The sequence below is a fragment of the Lygodium microphyllum genome, chromosome 11 (assembly GCF_053477565.2).
Source record: "Lygodium microphyllum isolate KBCC chromosome 11, Lygodium_microphyllum_v1.1.10, whole genome shotgun sequence".
NCBI classification, from domain to species: Eukaryota; Viridiplantae; Streptophyta; class Polypodiopsida; order Schizaeales; family Lygodiaceae; genus Lygodium; species Lygodium microphyllum.
The window spans coordinates 63,652,459-63,664,604 of NC_141145.1; positions in this window are offsets into that span (position 1 = coordinate 63,652,459).

Here is a 12,146-nt window from a genome sequence, read left to right on the forward strand (position 1 = left end):
CACAAATACGCAAGCCAAGAAAATGCAGCTCAAGCAAGAGTTGCATAATGTGCAAAGAGAAAATATGAGCATCAATGACTACCACATGAAGGTGAAGAAGATTGCAGATGCACTTGCTTCCATTGGGTCGCCAGTGGAAGATGATGATTTAGTTTCTGTAACCTTGGATGGTCTAGGAAAGGATTATGCACAGTTCGGAACATCCATTTCCATCCACGAAAGATTTCCTGATTTTGAGGAGTTGATTGCTCTTCTAATTTCTGAGGAGCAGAGAAATGGTGGTGCATCTTCTTTAGGAGGAACTTCAAAAGTAGCTGTCTTCTACTCAAATGCTGGAAGAGGTAGAGGCAAAGGTAGAGCAGACCGATCTGGAGGCCGTGGTGGAAATCAAAATATACAACAAACTCAAGAAAACCAGTCCTATGGAGGAGGATGTGGTAACTCTAGAGGCAGGGGGAGCCAAAGAGGTCGTGGTGGATGGCAAAGAGATTTATATGACTATTACCAGGCCAAATTTGAGCTATGTTGTTGGATTGGTAAGTCAGTTTAAGCAGGCTCCAAGGAAACCGCATTTGGATGTGGCTAGACGCATATTCAAGTATGTGAAGTCCACATTGCAGTATGGACTACTTTATGAGACTGGGGTTCAGATACAGTTGCATGGATACACTGATGCTGATTGGTCTGGTAGTATTTCTGATAGATGATCTACCAGTGGGTATGTATTCTCTTTTGGGAGTGCTGCAGTCACTTGGAGCAGCAAGAAACAACCTAGAGTTGCCTTGTCGAGCATAGAAGCTGAGTACAGGGGTGCAGCAATGGCTGCATGTGAGGTAGCTTGGTTGCATAAGATACTTTATGATATGCATCATCCTACAAATGGGCCAGTTGTCATTTATTGTGACAACATGAGTAGTATACACTTGGCAAATAACCCAGTCTATGATGCTAGAACAAAGCACATTGAGGTGCATTATCACTATGTGCGGGAGAGGGTTTTACTAGGTCTTATTGATCTAGTTTATGTCAGCACAGAGGATCGGGTAGCTGACATATTCACGAAGGCATTGGGCACAGAGAAGCTGCGCAAGTTTAGAGACCTACTTGGTGTGTAGGAATTGGGATTGAGCTTGAGGGGGAGTGTTGAGATATCGAGATCCACTCGTGATATGCCAGGGTGACCGTTGTGCATTTATGTCATCGACTTGTCAGTTGTGCAGATGCGGTTGGTACACCGCCCATTAATAATAGCTAGATGACAGCTATCCTTATCTACTCTAGTTCGTGGCTCAATTAGTATGCCACCTTAGTTAGTTGAGTTTGGTTTTGAGACCCATATATGTTGAGATATCGAGCTCCACTCGTGATATGCCAGGGTGACCGTTGTGTATTTATGTCACTGACTTGTCAGTTGCAGATGCGGTTGGTACACCGCCCATGAATAATAGCTACATGATAGCTATCCTTATCTACTCTAGTTCGTGGCTCAGTTAGTATGCCGCCTTAGTTAGTTGAGTTTGGTTTGAGACCCATATGTAGGGTTATTCTATTTCTTTGTACTTGAGTTCTTTTGGCTTACACAACTAAGAAGAGGAAAATTGTTTTTCAGCCTCCACCCTTGTGTGTATTCCCCCATTGTGCAAGTAAGAAATCTTTAAGTGAGACTCCTTCCTCCTCTCCCATAATCTTGACATGGTATCAGGGCCTTGTTCGTGGTAAGGAGCTCAAGAAAGCAAGCCAAGCTCGCGGTGTTCTGGTAAGAGGAGCAGTGTTGCTTCCATTTTCTGTTTTGGGAGCAGATCTCTGCAGGTAACACAGCCGGAAAGTGCAGAAGTGCATTGTCTCAGGTTGAGACACCCCTCGCGGTGAAGCAAGAGGGCAGTATATGCTACGACGACCTTGTTTTTTTTATTTGAGGCCATTTTGGGGCCTGTTTTGGAAGCGGAAGTTTTCTGCACGCACTCAGGGAAAGGCCCAGTTTTATGCTGTGTGACCACTGTTCTATAGGTCGGTGAAAAGTTACCACAGAAATTGCATCATATGCTTATGTGCAGAGACATTGGGAGTTACAGAATCATCCTTGGTTCTTGTTTATGCAAAATCGTCACTAGGAAGTGACTGTGTAGTCAAATACCACTTTTGCCAGTTTTGCATATTTGCCCTTGTGAGGGTGAAGCTGTGTTTTTTGCAGTGACAGAATTTTTTGCAGTGTTCTGTAATGGCGTTTGATTCTCTTTCACAGATTGTCACTGAAAAGCTTGACAAGAACAACTTCCAAGCATGGAAGTTTAGAATGATGAATTTCCTTATGAGAAAAGGATATTGGGAATTTGTTGAAGGAAATGAAGAAGAACCAGTTCTTCCTGATGTTCCCAATCAACAGCAAATGTAGGCATTTAAAGCATGGCATGAGAGAGCTAGGAAAGTTATGTATTGGCTGTCTATCAGCATTTCAGACTCTATGATTGTGCATATTCAGGATGCAAGTACGCCAAAGGAGGCAAGGGATGCTTTGTCAAAAATGTATAGCACAAATACGCAAGCTAGGAAAATGCAGCTCAAGCAAGAGTTGCACAATGTGCAAAGAGAAAGTATGAGCATCAATGACTACCACATGAAGGTAAAGAAGATTGCAGATGCACTTGCTTCCATTGGGTCGCCAGTGGAAGATGATGATTTAGTTTCTGTGACCTTGAATGGTCTAGGAAAGGATTATGCACAGTTCCGAACGTCCATTTCCATCCAAGAAAGATTTCCTGATTTTGAGGAGTTGATTGCTCTTCTAATTTCTGAGGAGCAGAGAAGTGGTGGTGCATCTTCTTCATGAGGAACTTCAAAAGAAGCTGCCTTCTACTCAAATGCTGGAAGAGGTAGAGGCAGAGGTAGAGGAGGCCGATTTGGAGGCCCTGGCAGAAATCAGAATATGCAGCAAACTCAAGAAAACCAGTCCTATGGAGGAGGACGTGGTAACTCTAGAGGCAGGGGGAGCCAAAGAGGTCGTGGTGGATGGCAAAGAGGCCAAAATGCAAACAATAATGTTGAATGCTACTATTGTGGTAAAATGGGTCATATGGCTAAAGACTGCTATAAAAAGCAGAATGACATCATGAATGGAAAACTGCAACAAGGGAATTATGTATCTTCTAGTAGACAGGGTGATGACAGAAATGAGCATTTGTTTATGGTGCAGCACATGAACAATTCTGTGACAAGTGCAGAAGAAAGCAATGATGTATGGTATGTTGACTCAGGTGCATCAAACCACATGACAAGTCATGCAAAATGGATGGAGCATGCAAGGAAAATGAAAAAACCAGGATTTGTGGAGACTGGTGATGATACTGCACATCCTATTGTGCAGATTGGAAAAATTCATTTGTCTATGCAGGATGGGAAAAAGAAATACCTGTCCGATGTATTTCATGTCCCGAATATCACCAAGAATCTCGTTTTTGTTGGTCAAATGGTTGAGCAGGGCTTGCAGGTCAGATTTAATCCTCATGGATGCTTTATTGAGGATATGAAAAATAAAGGTCGCTTGATAGCAAAAGGAAAGAACAAGGGCAGAATGTTTACGTTGGATGCAGACATGTCTGAATTGAGTACAACAATATTTGCACATGGGACCGGTGTAGTTGCAGATATTGATATCTGGCATAAACGCATAGGTCATGTTAATGTACAACGACTTAAATCAATGCAGGCTCAAAATATTGTTGCGAGATTGCCCAAATTCAAGGTTGCAGAAATGCATAAGGTATGTGAAGCCTGTCAGTTTGGAAAACAGGCAAGGAAACCATTTCCTAGACATGTTCAAGAGAGTGAGAAGCCATTGGAATTAATCCACTCTGATGTGTGGACTACTAAAGCTGCATCTCTTGGAGGCTGTCATTATTTTGTCACTTTTATTGATGACTATAGCAGAAAAGTTTGGGTGTATTTTATGAAAAAGAAAAGTGAAGTTTTTGGGCATTTCAAAACTCTTAAAGCTATGGTTGAAAAAGAAACAGGCCTGCAGATAAAATGCCTAAGGTCAGATGGAGGGGGAGAGTACCTCTCAAATGAGTTTGCAAAGTTCTTGCAGGAGCATGGCATAAAGCAGCAATATTCATGCAGTCATACCCCACAACAAAATGGAATTGCAGAAAGGAAAAACAGGCATATTGGAGAGGTATCTCGTGCCACGCTCAATGAAAAAGACTTGCCAGATTTTTATTGGGCTGAAGCAGTTGCTATAGCAGTCTACATAATGAACAGGACTCCCACTGTAGCAATACATGGAATGACTCCAGAGGAGAGGTATATTGGTAGGAAACCAGATATTTCTCATTTGAAAATTTTTTGTTGCATTGCCTATGTACATGTGCCAGATGAGTTGAGATCCAAGTTGGATCCAAAAGCTGAGAAGTGCATCTTTATTGGTTACTCTCTGCAGTAAAAAGGGTATAGATGCTATAACCCTTCTACTCGTAAGTTTACAGTGAGTAGAGATGTTGTTTTTGATGAGATGAGTAGCTGGTATAAACCAGTAAATGTGATTAATGATGTAGATGCACAAAATGGTAATGCTGCACAGAATTCACAGCAGCAGTCACAAAATAATAGTGGACCTGGAGCATCCTCTAGCAGTGGTTCACATTCTTCACCATGGACAGGCAGATTGAGATCAGGAGAATCTTCTCAAAGCAATGCAGATAGTGGTATGCAGGTATCACGAAAAGGAAAAGAGAAGGTTGATCAGCCCATGTTTGATGTGAATGCAGGTCACTCTTATGTGGATGGTGAATCCAGTGGCTGAGAACAGAGCATTGATGATGAGTTGGGTATTCCTTCTATTGTTACACCTGGATTAAGGAAGACCAGGGATGTTTTGAGAGCACTTGGGAGTGAACCTACTTTGCGCAGGTCTACGAGAGCTAGGTATCCTGTGGATAGGCTGAAATATGATGGATTTACAGCCATTCACTATGCATATATGGTCAAAGTGATACAAGAACCAGAACCCACTTCTTTTGAGCAAGCCATGGGAAAAGAAAAATGGAAGAAAACCATGGATGAAGAAATGGATGCCTTGGAAGCAAATGCTACATGGGAATTGGTACCTTTGCCTAAAGGTAAAAATGCAATTGGCTGTAAGTGGGTTTATAAGGTGAAGCACAATGCAAATGGTTCTGTGAACAAATACAAGGCAAGATTAGTAGTCAAGGGGTATGCACAAACATATGGCATTGACTATGAAGAAACATTCAGTCCGGTTGCAAGGATGGCAACCGTAAGAGCAATCAATGCTATGGCTGCATCAAAGGGATGGTCTTTACATCAGATGGATGTAAAGAATGCCTTCTTGCATGGTGATTTGCAAGAAGAGGTCTATATGGAGAAGCCACCAGGTTATGTGCATGTTGTTCATCTTGAGTTTGTTTGCAGGTTAAAGAAAGCCTTGTATGGCTTGAAGCAAGCACCTAGAGCATGGTCTGACAAGATAGGACAGTATCTTGTCACTATTGGCTTTCAGATTTTCAAGGCAGATTTCTCACTTTATGTGAGAAAAATAGAGAAATATATTATGCTACCTGTCATTCATGTTGATGATTTGATTGTGACAGGTGATAGTGATGAAGATATCCTTTATGCGAAAATGCTATTGAAGCAAAAATTTGAGATGAATGATTTGGGAGAGCTGCGTTATTTCTTGGGCATTGAGGTGATTAGATCACCAAGTGGGATACAGCTCTTGCAGAGGCAGTATGGATTGGACATGCTGTCCAAATATGGGATGACAGGCTGTAAGCCTATTTCAGTTCCTTTGGATCAGAATGTGAAGTTGAGCACAGATGCATGTGAGCTTCTAGAAGACCCTACTATGTACAGACGCATAGTAGGAAGTTTGATTTATATGACTATTACTAGGCCATATTTGAGCTATGCTGTTGGATTGGTAAGTTAGTTTATGCAGGCTCCAAGGAAACCTCATTTGGATGTGGCTAGATGCATACTCAGGTATGTGAAGTCCACATTGCAGTATGGACTACTTTATGAGACTGGGGTTCAGATACAGTTGCATGGATACACTGATGCTGATTGGTCTGGTAGTATTTCTGATAGAGGATCTACCAGTGGGTATGTATTCTCTTTTGGGAGTGCTGCAGTCACTTGGAGCAGCAAGAAACAGCCTACAGTTGCCTTGTTGAGCATAGAGGCTGAGTACAGGGGTGCAGCAATGGCTGCATGTGAGGTAGCTTGGTTGCATAAGCTACTTTATGATATGCATCATCCTACAAACGGACCAGTTGTCATTTATTGTGACAACATGAGTAGTATACACTTGGCAAATAACCCAGTCTATCATGCTAGAACAAAGCACATTGAGGTGCATTATCACTATGTGTGGGAGAGGGTTTTACTAGGTCTTATTGATCTAGTTTATGTCAGCACAGAGGATCGGGTAGCTGACATATTCACGAAGGCATTGGGCACAGAGAAGCTGTGCAAGTTTAGAGATCTGCTTGGTGTGTAGGAATTGGGATTGAGCTTGAGGGGGAGTGTTGAGATATGAGATCCACTCGTGATATGCCAGGGTCACCGTTGTGCATTTATGTCACCGACTTGTAAGTTGCAGACGCAGTTGTTACACCGCCCATGAATAATAGCTACATGATAGCTATCCTTATCTACTCTAGTTCGTGGCTCAGTTAGTATGCCACCTTAGTTAGTTGAGTTTGGTTTGAGACCCATATATAGGGTTCTTCTATTTCTTTGTACTTGAATTCTTTTGGCTTACACAACTAGGAAGAGGAAAACTGTTTTTCAGCCTCCACCCTTGTGTGTATTCCCCCATTGTACAAGTAAGAAAGCTTCAAGTGAGACTCCTTCCTTCTCTCTCACAATCTTGACAATATATAGGGTTCTTCTATTTCTATGTACTTGAGTTCTTTTGGCTTACATAACTAAGAAGAGGAAAACTGTTTTCAGTCTCCATCTGTGTGTGTATTCCCCCATTGTGCAAGCAAGAAAGCTACAAGTGAGACTCCTTCATTCTCTCCCACAATCTTGACAGCTCACTCAAGAACACAAGAAGAGAGATGGAGGCTAAAACGTTTTCTTGCTAATTTCTTCTTCTTCCTTCACATATTATACAATTTACACAAAGTATACATAAGATAAAACATAAAGGAAAGTGGCCTACTAAGTCAAATAGTGTATAATAGACTATAGTAATCGACTGGCGCTATATCTTTGCCAGCTGTAGGTAGGTGTAAAAAACTAAATATAATAAGTGATAAGTGAGTGGCCATGTGAGTATCATAATGGCCACCAATGTGCTAAGTGTAGACATGAAGACCCATCTAGCCAAGTGATCCATCATCAATGTCCGCACGTGTTGAGCTTGCTATCTCAACACTCCCCCTCAAGCTCGAGTTTATCTCTACAACTCCAAGTAAGCTTCAAAACTTACAAAGCTTCTCTGCATCCGATGCCTTTGTGAAAATGTCAACTATCTAATCTTATGTGCTGACATATACCAAGTCAATCTCTCCTGCAAGTACCTTCTCTCTCACAAAGTAGTCATGCATCTCAATGTGTTTTGTCCTAGCATGGAACACTGGATTCCTAGTTAGCTGTATGTTGCTCATTTTGTCACAATGAATGACAATTGGACCATCTCCTTACACATCCAAATCACTTAATAACTTTTGCAGCCATACCACCTCACATGCTACCATAGCAGCACCTCTATACTCAGTCTCCGAACTCGATAAAGCAACTATAGATTGCTTTTCTTGATCCATGCAACTATTGCACTACCAAGGGAGAACATGAATCCACTCGTAGATCTTCTGTCTGACATGCTACTAGCCCAATATGCATTTGTGTATCCAAAGACTTGTACGTCCTTACTTTCCTCATAAAAAAGTCCATAATGTAAAGTGGACTTCACATATCTCAACATGCGTCTAATTGCATCCAAATGAGGATTTCTAGAAATCTGCATAAACTAATTGACAAGGCCAACAACATAAGTCTAGACTTGAGATATTCAAGTAAATCAAACTCCCTACTATCCTCCTAAACATAGTAGGGTCTTCTATCACATCCCCAATGTCGGCACTCAACTTCACATTTTGCTCCAATGGTATTGATAGAGGCTTACATGTTGTCATACCATACTTGGATAACATATCCAAGCCATACTGCCTTTGGGATAGCCATATACCATCATCACATCTAATCACCTCAATACTAAGAAAGTATCTCAGCTCACCCAAATCCTTCTTCTTCAAGAAGTCCTTAACTTCAACAATCTCATTGTCACTGTTGCCTGTAATAATCAAGTCATCCACATAAATGACTATGATGACCAAACCTACATCTCCCCTTCTCACATAAAGTGAGTGATTGGGATCAAAAATACAAAATAAAATATTGACAATATACTCTCCAATCTTGTTAAACCATGCTCTAAGTTCTTGCTTCAGCCCATAGAGCGCCTTCTTTAACCTACACACATATGTGGAATGCTCTAAATCCTCATAACCTGGTGGCTGCTCCATATACACTTTTTCTTGCTATTCACCATGCAAGAAGGCATTCTTAATATCCATTTTCTGCAAACTCCAACCTTTGGCTGTTGTGACGGCAATCATGCATCTAGCAGTTGCCATCCTAACAACTAGACTAAATGTCTCTTCATAATCTATGCCATATGTTTGAGCATAGTCTTTTGCAACCAACCTAGCCTTATACCTGCTAATGGAACCATCTACGTTATGCTTGACTTTGTAAACCCACTTATAGCCAATATATTTCTTACCCTTAGGCAAGGATACTAAATCCCAAGTCTTATTGGCTTCTAATGTAGCCATCTCCTCATTCATTGCTGCATCCTAATGAGCATGACCAGTAGCATCCTCAAAACAAGTGGGCTCAACATCCTCAAATAGTTTCACCATATAAGCATAATGGTGAGCTGCATAACCTTTAAAACCAAATCTTTTAATAGGGTATCTGACCCTGCTAGACATGAGTACCACTAGATCACTCAATGGAGCCTTTACATTGCTATGAGCTCTCTGTACACCTAGTGTCCTGACTAAAGGAATACCAAGCTCATCATCCAAATTCTCTGAACCACTAGAATCTCCATCAAATCCCAAATGACTAGTAGATGCATAATTATCATCAAGCACTTTCTTATTTCCTTTGTCTTTGCCTGTAACACATAGATCCACCTGAAGATGTGGGACTACTCCTTAGTCTCCCAGACCAAGGGCTCACTGTAGATGTAGTACCAGATGATGTTTCTGGTCCACTAAGACTCCATGATTCTTGATTTACTTTCTGCACATAGCTATCATGATCATTATCATCATCTAATACAACACCAACAAGTGCATACCAACTGCTCATCTCATAAAATACAACATCCCTGCTCACTTTGAATTCACATGTGACAAGATTATAACAATGATGTCCTTTCTACTCTAAAGATTATCCAATAGAAATGCATTTTTTAGCCTTTGGATCAAGCTTCTTCCGTAGCTCATCTAGCACATGAACATATGCAACACAATCAAATACCTTCGACTGTGATATATTGGGCTTCTTGCCAGTAAAGCATTTTTCGGGAGTCATCCCATGAATTGTAGTTGTGGGAGTTTTGTTCATAATATAGACAATAGTATGGACAACTTAAGACCAAAAATGTTTTGGCATATTCTTTTCAGCCATTAATCCCTGTGAAACTTCTACAATATGCCTATTTTTTCTTTCTGCAACCCCATTTTGCTATGGAGTATAGCTATAAGGAAATTTTCCTTTATCCCATGAGTCCTCAGAAAGCCACTAAACTCATTTGAGAGGTACTCTCTCCCTCCATATGATCTCAAGCACTTCACTTTCAAGCATGTTTCTATTTCAACAACTGCCTTGAAAGATTTGAAGTGGTCAAATACATCACTCTTTTCCTTCATGAAATATACCCATAGCTTCCTTGAACAGTCAACAATAAATGTGACAAAGTATTTTTTGCCACCAAGAGATACATTCTCTGTAGGCCCCCAAACATCTGTATGCACTACATCAAGTATATTTCTACCCACTTCTCTTTCAATGTAAGAAGAGTTGTCTTGCCTGCTTACCAAACTTGCATGCTTTGCAGACTTTATGAAATTCTATAACTCTAAAGGAAGGCAACCTTGTAACCAATCCTTTGGACTACATTAATTTCAGCCTTTGCACATTTGCATATGCAATACGTTCATGCCATATTTCAATGTCTGCAACCACTCCTTTTCCTTTAGCATACATAGTAGCATCCATTGCAGGAATTCCAGTATCTAAAGTGAACATACAACCAACTCTACTTCCTTTTGCAACTAACCTACACTTATCATTGAATTCTTCTGTAAAACAACATTTTGCATTGAATCGGACCTACAACCCTTGCTCTGCCATTTGGTAAACAAACACTAGATTCTTTGTGATTGAAGGCACATGTAATACATCTGTAAAACTCTTTGTCTAGCCATCATTTAAGGACAAGGGAATCTTTTCAATGTGTGAAATTGGATGGCATGAATCATCACCCGTCTGCACATAACCTAGATTTTGTAAGTCTTGCATCTCTCCAAACCATTCAACATGACTAGTCATATGATTAGATGCACCTGAATTGACATACCATATATCATCATGTGTCTCCTTTCCTGTAACTACCATCCAATCCCAAATGATTGGTAGATGCATCATTACCATCCAACACTTTCTTCTTTCCTTTGTCCTTCCCTGCAACACTTATAGATCCACCTGAAGATGTGGGGCTACTCCTTAGTCTCCCAGACCAAGGGCTCACTGTAGGTGTAGTACCAAATGATGTTTTTAGTCCTTTAAGACTCTGTGATTCTTGTTTATATTTTTGCACATAGTTGTCCTGATCATTATCATCATCCAAAACATCACCAGCAGGTGTATACCAACTTCCCATCTCATCAAAGATAACATCCCTGCTCACTTTGAACTCACCTGTGACAAGGTTATAACAGCGATGCCCTTTTTGCTCTAAAGAGTATCCAATAAAAACACATTTTTCTACCTTTGGATCAAGCTTTTTCCATAGCTCATCTGGCACATGAACGTATGCAACATAGCCAAATACCTTCAAGTGTGATACATCATGCTTCTTGCCAGTAAAGCATTCTTCAGGAGTCATCCCATGAACTGCAGCTGTGGAAGTTTTGTTCATAATGTAAACAACAGTATGGACAGCCTCAGACCAAAAATGTTTGGGCATATTCTTTTCAGCCATTAATGCCCGTGCAACTTCTACAATATGCCTACTTTTTCTTTCTGCAACACCATTTTGCTATGGGGTATACCTACAAGTGAATTGCCTCTTTATCCCATGATCCCTCAAGAAGCCACTGAACTCATTAGAGAGGTACTCTCCCCCTCCATCTTATCTCAAGCACTTTACTTTTAAGCATATTTCCATTTCAAAGTTGCCCCTTAAAAGATTTGAAGTGCTCAAACACATCACTTTTTTCCTTCATGAAGTATACCCATAACTTTCTTGAACAGATCAATAAATGTGACAAAGTATTTGCTGTCACCAAGAGATACATTCTGTGTAGGCCCCCAAACATCAGTATACACTACATCAAGTATTTTTCTACTCACTTCTCTATCATGCAAGAAGGGTTGTCTTGCCTACTTACCAAACTAGCATGCTTCACAGACTTTATGCAATTTTGCAACTCTAAAAGAAGGCAACCCTATAACCAATCCTTTGGACTGCATTAATTTCAGCCTTCACACATTTGCATGTCCAATATGTTTATGCCATGTTTTAATATCTGCAATTACTCCTTTTCCTTTAGCATACATAGCAGCATCCATTGCAGGAATTCCAGCATCTAAAGTGAACATTCAACCAACTCTACTTCCATTTTCAACCAACCTGCACTTATCATTAAAGTCTTCTACAAAACAACTTTTTGCATTAAATTGGACTTGCCACCCCTGCTCTACCATTTGGCCAATATCATCCTTCTTTGCATAGCAATGGGCTACAATATGGCGTGTTTTGCCATAATAATGGCAAACAATAGCAGAATTTCCAGAACCTCTATTCTGCCATCCACCTCTTC